At 44.8% G+C, this 18,312-nt stretch overlaps 1 protein-coding gene across 3 annotated transcripts in view; it reads right to left on the minus strand.

Moving 5' to 3' along the window:
- The window catches only part of PHF20 (PHD finger protein 20), a 164,271-nt gene extending 151,565 nt beyond the window's left edge, over positions 1-12,706 (minus strand). For all 3 annotated transcript variants that reach the window (XM_008569338.1, XM_008569260.1, XM_008569191.1), the window contains exon 1: positions 12,597-12,706. The gene's annotated coding sequence lies outside the window, so the exon portion shown is untranslated. The remainder of the gene's footprint in view (positions 1-12,596) is intronic.
- Positions 12,707-18,312: the final 5,606 nt, after the last annotated feature.

The raw sequence follows: 18,312 nt of genomic DNA on the forward strand, positions 1-18,312 counted from the left end.
AGGTGAAACCAACTTAAATCTTTATGCCCCCTTCATTCAATAAATACAAGGGTATTTTGAAAAGTTTGTGGAAAAATAGAATTAAAAGATAATACAGTGGCTGGTTAGCTCAGTTGGTTAGAGTGCAGTGCTGTAACACCAAGGTTAAGGGTTTGGACCCCCATACTAGCCAGCCACCAAAAAAAAAAAAAGATAATACGAATCTTTCCACAAACTATTTGAAATACCCTCATATTTACTGAGTACCTCCTGCACGCACCAGGGGCTAGAGATTGATAACAGGAGGACAAGACACCCCCAACCCTATTCTCTAATGGAGAAGGCAGGTAAGAAACAAGATAAACACACATGAAGATAATTTCTGACAGAGTTTAAGTTCTGTGGGAGAAAAACAACATAATGTGAACCAGTGACATGGAAGGACTACTTTACATAAGGCTCTCAGAAAGGACTCTCTGAGGAGCTGAGGTCTACGCAGAGACCTAAACCACAAGGAGACAGCCATGTGAAGATCTGGGGGAAGAGAATTCTAGGCAGATCAATCACACTAAGGCAAAGAGTCTCAAGCAGGAATAAGCTTTCCCCCCAAGACAGACCTAAGCTTAGGAGGTGGAGAATCTCCATGCTGCTATCCCAGAGAAACATAAGCAATATCAGCGGGTCCAGTGAAACCCAGGTCTACCAGGATAAAGCCTCTAAGGGGACTCTTTGCCAACCAAAAGCTCTACTTGGAGGAAGACAAGGATGTGCTTAGGGATGGGAGGACATATAGGTTTTAGACTTAGATTCTAGCCAATTCTGGCTCCACTCGTTGCTGAGTGACTAAAATCACTGAGTCTCCATATGCCTAAATATAAATGGGATCAACAATCCCTACCTCACTTATCCCTGGAGTTGTTGTGAGAAATAAGTGAGATAATGGCTGTCAAGTGGTTAGCACAGTAAACACTAAATATTCAGTATCAGTGATAGTAACAGTGGTATACCAGCAAAAAGGACATCAGACACAAAGGATTACAGCTTATATTACGAAATATTAAACAGTATTCAATATACTAGCAAACATAAAGAATGCATCTTTAGTCGTAGGGAAGTGACAAGCCAGTTCAAGCAGGGACCTTTCCCAGGTCACACTAAAAGAGCTAAATTAGTCCCTTTTCCTTAAGAGGGGAGGAAAGGAAGGCAAGATGTAGACAGGGAGGGAGGGAGAGAGAGAGGAAAGAAGCAGGCCTCAAAAATTCCCTTTCCCTCTTCCCAAATTCTTGAAATTCTTTCTATAACAACCAAGCTTTTCCTTTCACAATTAAAATTCAGACAGACAGCACGCGTTGAGTTTACTCATTCCAAATCACTGAGAATGAGTTAGTTAACTGAGTGATCTTCCCAGAAGCGGTGGCAAGGGCCTGGAGCCTGGCTTGCCTGTAGAACATATTTGCTATATAACCTTTGGCACATTACTCAACCTCACTGAGCTAATCATCTTGCCCTTACAAATTCCTTCTCCTTTTCTCCCCATCACAGTTTAAGGCCTCAAGACTGGCCAATGTGCCAAACTAGAAACACAGGCATTGTCCTTACCCCCTTCTCCCTCCCTCACCACCCACTATTAAGTCACCATTTTGTAAGAGTTACTTCTAGGTCTCTCCCATTGCCAGCAGTGGCCCAGTTCAGACCCCTATCAATTCCAATTCCAGTTACTACAACAGCTCTCAACAGAACTCCAAGCCTCTAGCCATACCTTCTCCAGACCCAAATCAATATTATCTTAAAAACTGACATCTTTTTTGTTTGTTTTGTTGTGTGTGTTTTTGTTTGTTTTTTGGTGGCTGGCCAGTGAGCTGACATCTTTGGAATGCCTATTTTATAACAGAACTATTCTAAGTACTTCATGCATGCATCATCTCATTTAGTATCTACCTCATAGGTTTATAATGAGGATTATGATTTTTCCCATTTTATAGATGAGAAAACTGAGGTTCAGAAAGTAAGTTGCCAGGGCCGGCCCATGGCTCACTCGGTAGAGTGCGGTGCTGATAACACCAAGGCCCCGGGTTCGGATCCCACATAGGGATGGCCGGTTCGCTCACTGGGTGAGCGTGGTGCTGACAACACCAAGTCAAGGTTTAAGATCCCCTTACCGGTCATCTTTTAAAAAAAAAAAAAAGAAAGTAAGTTGCCAAATAACAAAGCTAGTAAGTATTGCAACAAGGAATTGAATCAAGGTAGATTGACTACAGTCAACTACTATACTGTTGCTAATTTTCCATACTGCTACTACAGTGATAGTTCCAAAAGGTAAATCTAATCATAAGACTCCTCAGTTTTAAAACAGTTCAGTGGTTCCCCTACGGAACCGAGTTGAAGGGCCCGGCCCGTGGCTCACTCAGGAGAGTGTCGTGCTGACAACAAGCCAAGGGTTAAGATCCCCTTACTGGTCATCTTTTTTTTTTTTTTTTTTTTTTTTTTAAAGATGACCAGTAAGGGGATCTTAACCGTTGGCTTGGTGTTGTCAGCACCACGCTCAGCTAGTGAGCGAACCAGCCATCCCTATATAGAATCCGAACCCGTGGCCTTGGTGTTACCAGTACCGCACTCTCCCGAGTGAGCCACGGGCCGGCCCCCGGTCATCTTTAAAAAAAAAAAAGAACCAAGTTCAAGGTACTCTGTTCAGCATTAAGGCCCTCACTACAGTGAGTTAGCCATTATGACCAAGCCAAATGGGAGTCCTGAAAATGGGAGCCTAAAAGGAAGGAAGCAAGCAAGTTTAGCAGGGTGGCAGTGGCACACAGTGGTAATGAGCCAGAACTCTGGAGTGAGACTGCCTGGGTTTGGATTCCAGCTCCACCGTTTTCCAGATCACCCTGCACAAGTCATTTACTCTCTGAGCCTCAGGCTCCTCATCTGTAAAATGGAAATAGTACCAGCACCTACTTCATATCTTCACCTGAGTGGTGTGAAGACAAAAGTTACCTAGCACAGAGCTTGGCACACAATAAATTCTCAAGGTTATTACTGTTCTTACAGCCCACACTCTTGCCACACCCAGACTCCTTACAGTTCCGACCTCCAGGACCTTTGCACAAACAAGCTGCTTCCGGGCCGGCCTCTGGCTCACTCGGGAGAGTGTGGTGCTGATAACACCAAGGCCATGGGTTCGGATCCCATATAGGGATGGCCGGTTGGCTCACTGGGTGAGCGTGGTGCTGACAACACCAAGTCAAGGGTTAAGATCCCCTTCCCGGTCTTTTTTTAAAAAAAAAAAAAAACAAGCTGCTTCCGGGCCGGCCTCTGGCTCACTCGGGAGAGTGTGGTGCTGATAACACCAAGGCCATGGGTTCGGATCCCATATAGGGATGGCCGGTTGGCTCACTGGGTGAGCGTGGTGCTGACAACACCAAGTCAAGGGTTAAGATCCCCTTCCCGGTCTTTTTTTAAAAAAAAAAAAAAAAAAAAACAAGCTGCTTCCTCTGCCTGGTCCTCTAGAACTGGGCTCAGCCATCAGCACCTCCCTAAAGGGCTTGCTGGGCCAGCAGCCCACTCCTATGTTCTCCCATGGGACCCTATGGCACCCTGACCTGCACTCTGGGCCACAGCATTCACCACTCTACACTGAAGCTGCTTATTGGTCTCCCAAGAGGTGATGAACTCTTCATAGACATCTCTAGAATCTAACAAGCAGTGCCCTTACCTAGTGGTCAGACACTTGTTAAATGAGATAACCTAAGCTTTCTCACTGGCTAAATAGGAATCAAAACAGCAAAGAGACCACTACGACCCACTTCAAACGTCATAGGGATTAAAGGAGATAATCATGCAGAGACTCTTTGAAAATTACTATCCACAGGTAAGTACAGAAATTGTTATTACTCATGGGAGGAAAGCAAAACACACGGAATGAGGTACCTGAAGACAGACCACAATATTGTCCCTGGGGTCTAAGAAAAGCTGTTTTTTCAGTCACTGAAGGCTCCAGTCTAAAACTATCTATAATCTATAGACAATCTAGCCTATAGCTCTGGAGTGGGTTTTGTGTGGGTTCCTTCTGTGGGCGAGTCTTTTTTAACACACCTAAGCTGTTCTTATAGGGTTTCTTAAATGAAGTATTACAAAAGAAAACAATTTGGAGATGGAGATATTACTCGATGGGGCCTCCAAAGACATTTTCCTGAATTACAACCCTTTCACTGCCAATGGAGTTTTAGATACATAAATTATTTAACAGGCAATTTATTAATTCCCTTATTCCTTAAATATTAACTTTTATTCCTAGCCTTTATCATTAATACCAAGAAATGGCTAACATTTACTCTTTACCACATACTAAATCCTTGACAAATATCTCATTTCCACAGTGCAGAGAAATTGGCAGTATTATCCCATTTTACAAAAGAGGAAAAGAAGGCTGAGAGTAAATAAAAAACCTGCCCATGGTTACCCAGCAAAATAGAAGAGCTGGGATTTGAGAAGCAGGACTTTCTTCAAAACCCACTACATTTACACTGCCTTTAAAAACAAGGCCTTTGACATACCGGCCAGCTGCCAAAAAACAAAAAAACAAGGCCTTTGGGATACTTGACCATTATTGATATTAAGGGATTACTGTTAAGTTTTTGTGTGTGAAAATGAAGTAAAAAAATTAAGTCTTTATCTCTTACAGATACTACTGATAGAGTTACGAATGAAACACAAACTAACAAACAAGGCCCATGGGGGAATTTTACAAACATTTTGTGAGAGGAATAAAACAGAAGTAGTAATGTTAACATATACTCTTCATATATCACCAAGCTTTGATAACCCTATATACTAGGTTTTCTTATTCCCATTTTTCAGACAAGGAAATTAGAGGGAAAGGATAACATTTCCCAATACTTGCAAACATCAATGCGAGGCAGTTATGATGACACCTGGGTGAGGAAACAGAGGTCCAGACAGGTTAACTAACTTGCCATGATAGAGCAATCTGCCTCCAATGTCCATAACACAATGAGAGTCCCAAGAGGTTGAAGCCACATGCCTAAGTTGCAAGTGGCCCCAAGAGCGGAGCAGATGCTAGAGCTCAAACTCAGACAATCTGCCTCCAAATCCTGGGTCCTTACCACCATATACCATGCAGCCTGGACATGAAAGGTAGCCTTTTTAACTCTCTTGCCTTTCTGAATTGCAGATATATAACTCTCGTGTAGGTCACAGCATGACCGATTTCATACTCATCAAAGCACACTGGGCAGCATTCACCATTCTATGGGACTAGGGGACAGTCAAACAGCCCAAACCAACTGTGCCCAGGAGCCTCAAGAAAGGCAGAAAGGTAGTCAAAATCAGTGACAGAAGGTAGACTGGTGGTGGTTGCCACGGGCTGAGAGGAGGCGGAGATAGGCAGTTATTTTGCTTAATGGATATAGAGTTTTGGTTTTACAAGATAAAGAGTTCTGGGCCGGCCCGGTGGCGCACTCAGTAGAGTGCAGTGCTTGGGAGTGCAGCGCTTGGGAGTGCGGCGGGAGCACCGCCGAGGGTTCGGATCCCATATAAAGACCAGTCCGCTCACTGGTTAAGCGCGGTGCGGGTGCGACACCGAGGGTTGCGATCCCGTTACCGGTCACGAAAAATGACAAAAAGGGAAAAAAAAAAAAAAGATAAAGAGTTCTGGGCCGGCCCGGTGGCGCACTCAGTAGAGTGCAGTGCTTGGGAGTGCAGCGCTTGGGAGTGCGGCGGGAGCACCGCCGAGGGGTCGGATCCCATATAAAGACCAGTCCGCTCACTGGTTAAGCGCGGTGCGGGTGCGACACCGAGGGTTGCGATCCCGTTACCGGTCACGAAAAATGACAAAAAGGGAAAAAAAAAAAAAAGATAAAGAGTTCTGGAGATGAATAGTGGTGATGGTCACACAACATTATAAATGTATTTAATATCACTGAACTGTACTCTTAAAAATGGTTAGGATGGTAAATTCTATATTATGTGTAACTTACCACAATAAAAAAAAGAGGGGCGGGGGACACAGATAGGTGGCCTGAGGTGGGAGAAATGGGCTTCTACAACTGAGGGACATTTGCAGGGTCAAGAGTGAAATCTGAGGTGAGGGTGGCAAAGTGCCTCAATATAGGTTCCAGGCTGTTTTGATACCATAATAAAGTGACTTATTCAAACCTCTAGGGGAAAAAGTAAGGCAGCTGTAGAGAGGAGGATGTAAGAGTACTGGCACTTGAAGCAAAGAAACTTGGACTCCAGTCCAGGCTCTGCTTATTAGCTAAATGACCTTGGACAAGTTAGTCTCAGTTTTCTCCTCCATCAGAAGAGGATAATAGATCAGTTATAAGAATTCAATAAAATCCAACAGAATGCTCCAAAAATGCTAGCTATAGTTATCATTATTGTAAAATGCCCACATTTCCAGGCCAAGTTTCCAACACCTAGAAATCCCAATGCCTGAACACCTGTAGAAGCAAAGAAGGCATGTCAATGCACCTAGCCATGGACCTTTTCCACATGGGAAAGAGATCTCTTGAAAATCGGGTCTCTACTAGGACAGAGCTCCCAAATACTCATTTAACATACCTAGGAATCTGCCTTTAAAATCCTAGGAGTATGTTCCTAACAGGGGATAAACTGTCATCGAATAAAAATCTCATTTTAAATCTTTCCCCAGAACCCTCCTTTCCTTCCTTCCCCAAAGTTCACTGATTCAAGCACCACCTCCTTTTCATACAATCACCCTATTTACACTTGGTGACTAATACCAGGCTCCTAAAATTTTACAGGATTTCTGCACACTCATTAATTCCATTTGGCCAAAGAAAGCAAGGTACAGCTGGAGACCTACACCAAAATATAGCAAAATTGTCCAACTATTATTACAAATCAGGGATCCAGTTTTCATTAGGTTACCCCACAGTTAGTCAGCCAATAACCTGTAAGGAGCAGTTGCTAAGAAAGATGGATAAGACAATGATTTCACCCTCCCTTTCTCCAAGCTTACAATCTAATCAGGGAGACTGACTAAGCATACATTTTGGTTTAAAGAATGCTTATCAAAAAAATGTAAACAGGGCTGGCTGGTTAGCTCAGTTGGTTAGAGTGTAGTGTTATAACACCAAGGTCAAGGGTTTGGATTCCCATACTGGCCAGCTGCCAAAATAAATAAATAAATAAATGTCCCCCATATTACTTCCTAGGAAGATGAGGAAGGAAGAAAAGTCAGGAGGTTATACACACCTCTGAGACCTGATTTCCAGGCACCATTGGCAACTGCCTTTGAGAATAATCAGGCATTTTCAAAGAACTGTTAGTTTTACTTATTTGTGAAGTTATCTGAATTTAGACTTTTTTTTTTTCCTTTTTGTCTTTTTTCGTGACCGGTAACAGGATTGCAACCCTCGGTGTCGCGCCCGCACTGCACTCAACCAGTGAGTGGACCGGTCTCTATGTGGGATCCAAACCCTTGGCGGGAGCGCCACCACGCTCCCAAGCGCCGCACTCTACCCAGTGCGCCACCGGGCCGGCCCTGAATTTAGACTTCTTATCATTGTCCTAAGCAATTTCTTGTCTGGGTTTTGTGGCTGTGTGTTCCTAGGAAGAAGAGCACTTGGAAATAATTTTTAAATGCTGTTTGCACTTGGATACACTTTCAAATTTCAGATGAGTGTAGGCACCTTTAAAATCCAGGAAGAAGAATCAGGTAGCTGATTCCCACAGATATGTGAGATCTTGGGGGAAAGGGCTTAAAAGCATTTCATCTCACTTTTCCCCAAATTTCATCCAAAGCAAACTACCAGCTTCACCTTTAAATTTCATGCTACCTGCCCTGCTAATTCAAAGTAAAAAAGCTGGGTGTGGTGGAGGGGAAAACATTTTTTTAATATACATCAGATAACAGTGCTTACAAGAAAATATGGCTGTATATAAAATACAGCCCTCCTCTTAGTAATGAAGGTTAGTAGCTAACATTGAATGGAGAACTCAAGGAAGACCTCTGAGAATTTTAGGCAGTTTTGAATGAAATACTGCATGGAACTGGCAGAGGACATGGAGGCAGAATGCTGGGTGTGAGGATAAGCTGGCTGCCTCAGCTAGAAAAGAGACAGTGGCAGAAGTCACTTGGACAAGGGAATGACTGGCATACTGCCCAATGGAGCACATGAAGGAAATCAGATCTGCCACAAGCTCCCACAGACAACTGGGTTTAAAAGCAAGGTATGACAAAGACTCAGAGCAGGGTACACCTTGAAGATAATAGGCCCCTCACTTTACAAATGGGGAGAACAAGAACCAGTAGCATTAAGTGACTTGCCTGAGGTCTCACAATGAGTGGATGAACTGGGACTAGAGCCCAATCCAGATCAAATCTGTTACTGAAGAGGATCTCACATTCAAATGAGGCATAAGAGGTAGAGGGAGGACTGGGGACACAAAATAGTCGTCATTCAGGTTTATCCTGATTAGGGCCCAGACTAGGATCATGCTGGAAAAGGGCCATGACGGGTGACAGCCAGGGAAATGGGTACAGATGACCTAAGACATTTAGAAAGGAAAAACCCACTAAGATTTAGAATTAATGAGACAGGGCCGGCCCGGTGGCGCACTGGAGAGTGCGCCGCTTGAGAGAGCGGCAGCGCTCCCGCCAAGGGTTCGGATCCCATGTGGAGACCGGTTCCTGCTCACTGGCTGAGCACGGTGCGGGCGCAACACCAAGGATTGCGATCCCGTTGCCGGTCCCCAGTACGGGCGCAACAACGAGGGTTGCGATCCCGTTACTGGTCAGTAAAAAAGACAAAAAGGAAAAAAAAAAAAAGAATTAATGAGACATATGGGTACTAATGGGGGGAGGGCATCATAAGCCATGATCCCCATCAAAGAATGTCATCTCACCAGCATTTGCCTACATGCAGCACCTACTTAGAGACAAGCCAGCAGCTTCCATTCAAGGTCCAGGCAACTACATTTACCCTGGCATTCTCCAGTCTCATTTCCAGAACCCAGAAAACCAGGAAGCACTCCTTGTAAATTCCAACCCCTGTGACCCTGCCGATTTGGGGTATCTCAGTCTCCCTACTCATTGAAGGATGACAGTGAGGAACCAGAAAGACGATCTGGCTATGCAGTATTTACTAGAATGATTCTATGTCAAGAATTATGCTGACATTTAAGCAAGAATATTTAAGCATTTAAATTTGACAATATACACCAAAACAAACTCCAGGAGAAGTTTTGGCTATGATTCAAAAGGCTAAATGCTAGAATAACTGTAATTGAGTATAATTAACAGTTCTCAGTAAAAGACGATGGCCTTGTGCAAACTTTAAGGGATGTGTGTCTGGATAAAGGGAAAATGGAAAACAATATCCCAGCATAAGACTAAACACCACCATCTTATTTTCTCAGAGAAATCTTGGGTTTTTTGTATGGAACCTCACTACTAAAAGTGAAGTTTAGTAACATTAGCATCACCTGCCAGTTAGAAATGCAGACACTCAGGCCCCACCCTGGACCTGCCAAATCAGAACCAGCATTTTAACAAGATCCTCAGGTGATTTGTTTGTACATTCAAGTTTGGGAAGCACTGGTGTAGAATACTTTGAGGGTGAACTGTATAGCAGTATACAGATAAAGTATCAAACAGCTAAATAAAGAGACAAGGTACCTGTTCACTTTCAGTATACCATATTTTATTAGGTACTGCTCAAATAGACCTTCAATTCTTTTTAATAAACTTGGTACTTACTAATGATAACATGATCTAAATGTGAGATGAATTTCACTTCCTGAAATAACACAACTTTGTTCTAGGACTTTCATACATATGAAATATAAAACAACTTAGTTGTTCTGAAAATACAACAGTTAATTTTATTCAAGTTCCAACACTGAGTTCAGAGCACTTCTTCACAAGCTCCATTAATTCCTACAGGTTCCTGGGAGTATCACTAAATCCCCGGCCTCCCTAAGAAGCAGGTGCTTAGCAAACATCCAGTCTCCAAAGGAGGATTTACTCCTGAAAATGCAGTATTTTTCTGCCTTGTCCTTCTGGTGTACCTTTTCAGACCCAAACCTCTCCCCCACTGAGGCCTCATGCAGCTGCACACTCAAGTGCTTCCCAAGAGAGTGAAAAGTCAGAGGTGTCGTTATCCCCTAAGCACTTGGGATTCCAGCTGTGGAGAAATTAATCTGGTTAGGGGTTCAAGCTGAGAAGCGCTGAATAAGATCTGGAAAGGCAGAGGGAAATACAAAAAAAGAACCTACTGAGGTCCCAGATATTTGCAGATTTTAAAGTGAGGGTTGGCAGCTGGCCAGTTAGCTCAGCCAGTCTAGAGCACCCTGTTACACCGTCAAGGTCAAGGTCAAGAGTTCAGATCCCCTGACCCACCAGCCACCAAAAAAAAAAAGAGAGAGAGATAAAGTGGGGGGTGGGGGCAAGGAATGGCAGATATGTGAGTGTATGATGGGGAGATAAACATCCATCCTCCCATCTGCACCCTAGGAATAAGAACAAAAAGAGTGTCAAAGGGATTCCTCCAAATGACCTCTTTTCTTTTTTTTTTGTAAAGATGACCGATAAGGGGATCTTAACCCTTCACTTTGTGTAGTCAGCACCGTGCTCTCCCCACTGAGCAACGAGCCATCCCTATATAGGGATCCGAACACGTGGCCTTGGTGTTATCAGCACCACACTCTCCCAAGTGAGCACCACGGGCTTTCCCCCTCTTTTCTTGATGAAAGGAAATAAAGCAAATGTAGGGAAGGCACTTATGGGCTAGAAGCATACTAGAAAAATCTCTTGAGGGTTTTTTTTCCCCCAGTACAAGATAAAGCAAAGGAGAAAACAGTACCCACTTAATCAGAATCTTATAGGAAGCAAACCACCAGAAGGATTTGGAGTCCTCTGAATAACCAAAGAAATGCAGGTGATTCCAAGCCAGTTTGAATCCAGTGCTGGGGGGCCAGGCAGTCCTGGACTTGAGGAGGGGAGAAGAAAGGTAGAGATCTCTTTACGAGCAGAAGAGAAACTAGAGTATGAGAAAGGGCGAAATCTCTATAGCCACTCAGCAAACAGAAAAATGTCCAAAGGGAGTCAGAAACCAGAAAAACGTCTGGGGATAGGGCAAGCCAAGAGAGGAATTCTTGTTGGTGAAAGAAAAGATAAAAGATAAAGCAGACATGTAAAAGGCACCCCTCTCCTGGGGGTGCCGGGGGCATTCAGGTGGTGTGACTATAGGATGTGTGCTCAGAAAACAGGCCACAGAAGCAGAGAGAAAGTGCCATGCTGATACACACTCACCAGAGGAAGAGGAAATGGGTGCACTGGCCAGAGTGGGGGAGCGCCTAAAGGGGAATTTGGTTCCAAAGAGAGAAGGAAACAGAGGAATGAAAATATCTTGGATGGCAGAAAAGCTAAAAAAGGCTAAGAAGGCATGCTACCATGGACCACCCACCCACCACCTGAGAATTAAAGAATTTAGGAAAAAGGTGTGCCCTCCAGATTTAAGAAGCTTCCAGAAGGTGGCTGTACCCCAAGAACTGTGTAACTAAAAGGGGTGCACTTCGTACATTTGGGGGGCACAGAAAACAAATACACTCAGATATGAAAATGAGTGTCCCCCCAGATTTCGAAGGTACTTCGATTCAGGAAACTCATGAAAAGAGTGCAACTTAGAATACAGTAACTGGAAAAGGCAGTGAATCCTTTATTTGTGAAACCGGAATATGCGCCCATAAACTTCAGAATTTTCGATAGACTCTGAAAATGAGGTGCACCCCCAGATTTGAAGGGCAGAGGAAAGTTAGTGGAAATTTTTAAAATTCTGTAAAGCACATTATAGGATTTGGAGCCTGTAAAAGGTGATTCTTCCTTGGAGTTGTGGGGATATAAGAAAGTATTCCAAAACTTTGGTTACTGGACCTCAGATTTAAGGGAGGGAGAGCATACTCAGATTGGAGGTTTGGGAAAGGGAGTGTGCTCCCAGTTTGGGGGAGGGCTAGGGAAAGGGGGTACACCGTCAATTCTGGGGGGCTTTAGAAATTGAGATAAAATCTTATAGGATTGGAGCTGAAGAAAGGGGATGCGCCGCCCAAATTTTAAAAACTATAGAGAAAGGGTACTCCCATATTCGGGGTCTTGAGAAAGAAGTGTGCTCCCCAGAATAGGATAAAAGAGCCAATAAAAGAAAATGCGCTCCCAAAGCACAAAGCAACTGCGGGAGCTGGTGATGGGGTTCCTGGGGGCCACACAGCTCTAGCTCCGGCCCTAGCGTTTATGCCCCCACCCCCAACACGGCCCGCTCCGCGGCCCGGGCCCGCACCCCGCGGCCCAGCCCCCTCGGGCGGTGCTGATTGGCCGCGGCCGCCGTCACTCCCGCGGGAGGCCCCGGGGATTGGGCGCCTTTCGCACGCCCGCCACGCTCTCAGCAGCGGTCCCCGGGCCTCCCTCAGGGCTGGGCGAGCGGGGCCAGGCGGGGAGCCGGGGAGGGGACTAGAGCAGCGGTGGCGTCCGTCACCGTCCCCGCCCGCACAGCCCGCGCATGGCGTGGACCCAGCCCGAACCGACCCGGCCCAGCCCCGGCCAGCCTGCTTCGCCTTGCCGCGCCTCGCCGCGAGCTCACCTCACGGCCCCGCTCCGGCTGCGCCGCTCCAGGACCAACCGACAGAAGGACTCTGCGTGCTGCGCACCACGTGACCCCCGGGACGCGCCCAGCGTATCCCCCACCCCCTACACACACGCACCATCGCCACCACCGAGTGACGCAGCGCCCCAGCTGCCCCACCCCCGGCCCCGCCCCGCCCTGCCCTATCACCGTGGCGACGGCTCACTCAGACCACGCCCACCGCCCTGACGCGCGGGAACCAAGTTCGCCTTCCATCAGGAACACGAAGTTCCCACTCAACCGTAACCACTGAGATCATGCGAAGCCCAGAACTGGACACTATTAATACCTGTTAATTTTGCCTCCTAAATGCATCACGAAGCTCCCACTTCTGTCCATCCCACTGCCACCACACGATCTAGGCGATCATCAACTCTCTCTGAAATGATGGTGGTCTGCACCCCCTTAATCTTAGTCTCCACCCCATTCCAATCCATTCTTCGCACACAGACAGTGAGAACTTTTCAAAACACCATCCTCTGCTCAAAGCCAGTTTGCCTGTCTTCTCCGGATTAAGATCTAAATCTTCACCTAGAGTACCTCCCAGACACTTCAAAGTCTGGACTTAACCTGCCTTTTTCCCATCCTCAAACCATCCAGCTCCCCCGCGTTCTCAGCGTCTTTCAAGTACTCAAAGTTCCTTCTCACTTCAAGGCCTTTGCACTTATCCCTCCTCCAATACGTGTCATTAACTCTTAGGAATGGATTCCAATTGCTGCTGATAAAAAGGAGCTGTATTTTGTTTCTGGGGACCAAGTCGAAGTTGGAGTTACCCCAGAGAAGTCTGAGATGTTTTACAAATGAGACTTGGCAAGTTCCATAAAGAAATGCTAAACATTTGTTATGTATGGGGTCAATAACGACTTTATTTTACATTGGAAAGACAGGGCAGCCAGCTTGCACTTCTTACAATGTTAATCTAATCATGTCTTTTAAAACAACTTACCAATCTCTCCATCTGCATCCGTCCCCCTTGCTCATCTGGTCACACTGACTTTCTGTCAGTTTCTATGATTCTTTCCAAGCTCTTTAAGCCTCTAGGCCATTGAATTGGCTGTTGCTATTTGCAAGACTGACTCTTCATCATGAATTGTCTCAGTTTGTCATCTCAGTGAAATTTTCTTTGACCACATTATCTAGAAGTGCTCCACTAGCTCACACGCCTCCCCCATAGCAATTACTCTCTACTTTATCACTGTTCATTTTCTTCTTCAGTTTTTTGTTTGTTTGTTTGTTTGTTTGTTTGTTTGTTTGTTTGTTTGTTTGTTTGTTTCGTTGGTTGGTTGGTTTGGGTTTGGGTTTTTTGGTTTTTTGGTTTTTGGTTTTTTGGGCAGCTGGCCAGCACGGGGATCTGAACCCTTGATCTTGGCATTATTAACACCATTCTCTAACCAAGTGAGCTAACCAGCTAGCCCCCATCACTGTTCATTTCAAAAAGAGCAGTTTACAAAGTTTGTAATTATTTTATTTGTTTGGGCCGGCCCGGTGGCGCACTGGATAGTGCGCCGCTTGGGAAGCGTGGCGGCGCTCCCGCCCGAGGGTTCGGATCCCACATACAGACTGGTTCCCGCTCACTGGCTGAGCGAGGCGCAGGAGCGACACCGAGGGTTGCGATCCCGTTGCCGGTCCCCGGTCCGGTACGGGGGCAACACTGAGGGGGGGGGGGGGGGACACAGAAAAAAGACAAAAGACAAAAAAAAAAAAAAAGCAGTTTACAAAGTATGTAATTATTTTATTTGTTTGGGCCGGCCCGGTGGCGCACTGGATAGTGCGCCGCTTGGGAAGCGTGGCGGCGCTCCCGCCCGAGGGTTCGGATCCCACATACAGACTGGTTCCCGCTCACTGGCTGAGCGAGGCGCAGGAGCGACACCGAGGGTTGCGATCCCGTTGCCGGTCCCCGGTCCGGTACGGGGGCAACACTGAGGGGGGGGGGGGGGGACACAGAAAAAAGACAAAAGACAAAAAAAAAAAAAAAAAAAAAAAAAAAAAAAAAAAAGAGCAGTTTACAAAGTTTGTAATTATTTTATTTGTTTGTTCTCTTGGTTGTATTCGTCTATTTCCCATGTTAGGAACTACATTGTTCACTACTGAACTGTCAGAACCTGGAAAATGCTCAATGTGTATTTGTGGAAGGAATAGAAGGAAAGAAAACGGTACTGGAAAAAAATAGCAGATTATTATGTATGACCTGAGTCCATGGGAGAGGTGCTTTTCAAATCAAGGCTGGAGACTAAAGAGGACATTTCCTCAGCTGGGGTAGTCAGGGCAGAGGGCAGCCCTTAGTGGTACCGGGGAATGAGCAACAAAAACTTCGACTGTGCTGGCCTGGGCAGTACAGATATAGAGAAGATTAGCATAGTCTCTGCACAAGGATAACAATCAAATTCATGAAGTATTCCACATTAAAAAAATAATAATAATCAGGGCCAGCCCGTGGCTCACTTGGGAGAGTGTGGTACTGATAACACCAAGGCCATGGGTTCAGATCCCTATATAGGGATGCCGGTTAGCTGACAACACCAAGTCAAAGGTTAAGATCCCCTTACCAGTCATATTTAAAAAAAAAAAATATATATATATATATATAATGACATGTTTCTTAACTTATTCAACCTGAACATACTGAGTCAGGGTTGAGCTGGGCACCAAAGACACAGAACATAATGAGATTTTGACCCTGCTCTCAAAGAGTTCACAGTCTGGTAAATCATCACAATTTGTAAGTTAAAAAAAATTGTGTTTGTTACAAGTTTAAACACTGACACGGTTGCAAGTTCAAGCAAATAGAAATAAGCAGCAACAGAGATGGCAGGCTTGGAAAACAAGCAGGCACAAGGGCAGCTCCACTGAGAAGCAGTAGCTGCTGCTGCTGGCAGCAGTGAATACCACAGCTGGGATTCAATCCTATATCCCTTTGTCTTTGAGTCACTTACTCAAGAGGCAAAGTCTTGGTCAGCAGCCACTGTTGATTGGCCAATTTCAGGTCACATGAATGAGTCCAGGCTGCCAAAGAAAGAAGAGAGGAATGATCTGCCCCTAAGGGTATTCCTCCAAATGGTAAGGGGGGAGGAGGAGTGATGAGGGAGGAGACTGACTACAACCAGGCAAAAATAACCTGATAGAGATATGAATAAAGTACCTTGAGAGCTACGCTCTTTCTGATTAAAAAGTTTGAAAAAACCTGACTTTCCAACTTCTTCTGAACTGGGCATTGAGAAGAGCCCAGCTCTCTGGCTAGCCAGAGAGCTTCAGTTTACAAAGTTCTGATCTAAAGCCCAGGTCTTCCTGCTGCCTCCTTACAGCATCTAACTTCCACCTTAAGATCCTCCTCAGCATGGTCCCAACTTCCCAATTCTTTCTCAGAGAGAGCCTTTCTTTGTATTAGGAAAGTATTCAACTAATAGTTGTGGGGCTAACTGGTTAGCTCAGTTGATTAGAACACAGTGTTATAACATCAAGGTCAAGGGTTCAGATCCCATACTGGCCAGCCACCAAGAAAAAAACAAAAAACAACACTAAAAAAACCCCTGGTAGTTGTGAATGAGTGAATGAATGAATAGCAGCCTCAACTCCAGAGAGTAAAATCTCACCTAATAAGTATCCAACTATTTCAGAAGTGTGGTCCCAGTCCATAAAATGACAGCTCCTCAATGAAACCCTGCATACATACAAGGTATACAATAGCACAAGAAGTATTCAAACCTGTATGGAAGAGTCCTTACCCTCCTTAAGCATCATTTTTATTCAATATTCTTTTTCTTTTTCATTCAATGGGATGATATCTACCCTCACTCACAGAATTGTCACATTTAAGTTAAATAATATATGAGAAAATGTATTATAAACTGCAAAGTTCTATACAAATGCTTTTCTGATTGCTGTCTTACTAGATCCAGCATATTCAAAATATCCCTAGCTAAAGGAAAGCAGAATTAAAGACCTAAGATATGATAGGATATTCAATTAGGAAACTGATCTTTCTCAGCCTCTACCCAGCAAGTCTTCATAATCTGTCCTTAGGCAATCCCAAGGCATTTACAATGAGTCTGTCAAGGGAAAAGGGGAAAACTATATTTTGTTTAGTTTTATTTTTTGGTGGCTGGCCAGTACGGGGATCCAAACCCTTGACCTTGGTGTTATAACACTGTGCTCTAACCAACTGAGCTAGCCAGCCAGCCCCAAAAGTGGGAAACTAAAAAAGAAAAGCAAGCCTCATAGCTCTCACAGACCCCATGTACTGAATATCACCAAGCTTGAGTATGTCAGTCCCCAAAGCAAGAACTTGGGTGTGATCTCTGTAGCACCAAGCTGAGTGTGAGAACTCAGGAAGCCGGAAACCACAGTCACAGTAGCATCTGAGAGGTCTAAGAACCTCAACAAGGCTCCAGGGGCTCAGAGGAAGCAAGCTGAGTCTTGGCCCTCGCATAAGGTCTCTCCAGTCTGGGCTTGATGGAAAGTTCCTTAGCTCCCCAGGCCTTAACTGCTCTCCGGGTGAGGGGGAGGAGAATTAAGTAGGAATTCCAATATATTTCCAGAATTTTGCAAGATTATAAGGAGGGAGGAAGAAGTAGAAAGGAGAAAACATTTTTATTCTTGTCCTAGCCACTGAAAAGACAAAATCCACCTGGACAACTTCAAGGGCAAGGACTATGTCCTGTTTTCCTTTGTCCCTTGGGAGCCCCAGTACCTAGCACTGTTCCCTCTAATTTATGCATACTATCAAATGTTTCTTGTGGGTTGAAACTCCTGCCAGACCAGAGATAAAGAGAAAGGGAGAGGATTTTAGCCCCAAGGACTAAGGGAATGGAAAGTTATAAAGAAGTTATTTAAATAAACAGTCTCTGACTCTCCAGATACTCCACTTAACTATCCCTCTCCAAACGTTTTGTAATTTTTTTTTTTTTTTTTAAAGATGACCGGTAAGGGGATCTCAACCCTTGACTTGGTGTCAGCACCACGCTCAGCCAGTGAGCAAATCGGCCATCCGTATATGGGATCCTAACCCGTGGCCTTGGTGTTATCAGCACCGCACTCTCCCGAGTGAGCCACAGGCCGGCCCCAACGTTTTGTAATTTAAATAGTTAATGCTGTCACATGATTCAAATACCAGAAATTATATAAAAGGTGTACAATAGAAAATCTCCTTCATCAAGCGTTCAGATCTCTGTACTGGCCGGCCACCAAAACAAACAAGTCTCTCTTAAATTCTTTTTTTTTTTTTTTTTTTAAAGATGACCGGTAAGCGGATCTTAACTCTTGACTTGGTGTCAGCACCACGCTCAGCCAGTGAGCGAACCGGCCCTCCCTATGTGGGATCCGAACCCGGGGCCTTGGTGTTATCAGCACCGCACTCTCCCGAGTGAGCCACGGGCCGGCCCCAAGTCTCTCTTAAATTCTTGTCCTTCATTGATCCGGTTTCCATTGGTAACCACTACTCTTACTTTCTTATGAATCCTTTCAAGATTTCTTTAAGTGTATTTAAGCAAATTTGAATGTAGGGGCTGGCCAGTACTGAATGTAGGTTCTTATTTTGACACTTTTACACAAAAGGAAACACTTATTTATGTTGTTCTCCACCTTACTTTTTTCACTAAACAATACATTTTAGATATTCTACCTTTTACACAATGGTATAAAAATAACTTCCTTATTATTTTGTTTTATCTATTAATTT

The sequence above is a fragment of the Galeopterus variegatus genome, unplaced genomic scaffold (assembly GCF_000696425.1).
Source record: "Galeopterus variegatus unplaced genomic scaffold, G_variegatus-3.0.2 Scaffold3, whole genome shotgun sequence".
NCBI lineage: Eukaryota > Metazoa > Chordata > Mammalia > Dermoptera > Cynocephalidae > Galeopterus > Galeopterus variegatus.